The 1,037-nt window shown below is 46.3% G+C and overlaps 1 protein-coding gene across 1 annotated transcript in view; it reads right to left on the bottom strand.

The window, feature by feature from the left end:
* Nucleotides 1-411: 411 nt before the first annotated feature.
* LOC127751843 (nucleolar protein dao-5-like) overlaps nucleotides 412-1,037 on the bottom strand; it is a 10,581-nt gene continuing 9,955 nt past the window's right edge. The window contains exon 7 of the mRNA XM_052275997.1: nucleotides 412-857. The gene's annotated coding sequence lies outside the window, so the exon portion shown is untranslated. The remainder of the gene's footprint in view (nucleotides 858-1,037) is intronic.

Below are 1,037 nucleotides of genomic sequence, written 5' to 3'. Positions count from 1 at the left end.
GCACCTCGCACAAATATGCGCATGTACGTCGCCGTAACGTTGCCACATTACGCGATGCCCACACACACATGATCGGCACTGCGACACACTCAGGCAGGCAGGCAGAACGTGGCGAATGCACCTCGCACAAATATGCGCATGTACGTCGCCGTAACGTTGCCACATTACGCGATGCCCACGGGCTCCGTCTCGATAGTGCGACGTATGTGTGAAGCACGCCGCAACTTTAGTACACCTCGTGTTTACTACCCATGTGTCCACGTCGCCATAATGATGTGTAAGTACATTGTACCACCGTACATATACGGGTGTAGGACAGCAGCCAGCCCTCCGTGATTTTACTTCACGGATGACCGTTGTGTAATGTTGCCGAATCACGTTGCTTCAACGTGTTTTTAGGCGTTTCGAGCACGTAGCAATGGTAGGTGAGTATCTCTGTCGTAAAAATAACGTCGCATGAAGACGTTACGATCGAGAATGATCTTCAGAAAGAGATAGGTATTTTTAGGAACACAAAAATGATTTCCCTAATCTCAGAAAACATTTGAAATTAAATGTATGATTCAGAATGAAATAAAAGATTAGAAATTTAACCATTCAAAATAAATGTTAAAAAATGTTATCTAAGAAAGGGAAATCATTCGTTGGTACCCATAAATGATGCATAGTTTTTAACAGGTTCTTGTAAAGTGCACAATACATTTATTTTCATTGATATCGTTACACCAGGCCAGAGTCCAAAACCCTCCTCAGGTTGCTGAAGTTACTGCTGGGAGCTGAAATCTTCTTCGTAGACTCGAAGTCGCCGCTAGGAGCCCAGATCCTCGTCTCCGTCGGTGCTGCTCCCTGTCCTCCACCTGCCAAAACCCCAAAAGTGTTACTTATGCACCACAATTTCTTCCTGTCCTACCTATCATAAAGGTAGGTCCTCTCTTCCTCCACCCGCATGCTAGTTGTGTATCAATGTGTGCTGACGCCGGACGCGGAAAGGGTCTCTAGATTTTGTACAAATGCGGAGCCTTCATCCCCCCCCCCCC

The sequence above is a fragment of the Frankliniella occidentalis genome, unplaced genomic scaffold (assembly GCF_000697945.3).
Source record: "Frankliniella occidentalis isolate FOCC.00 unplaced genomic scaffold, Focc_3.1 Scaffold1346, whole genome shotgun sequence".
NCBI classification, from domain to species: Eukaryota; Metazoa; Arthropoda; class Insecta; order Thysanoptera; family Thripidae; genus Frankliniella; species Frankliniella occidentalis.
This window is presented reverse-complemented; position numbering and strand designations above follow the sequence as displayed.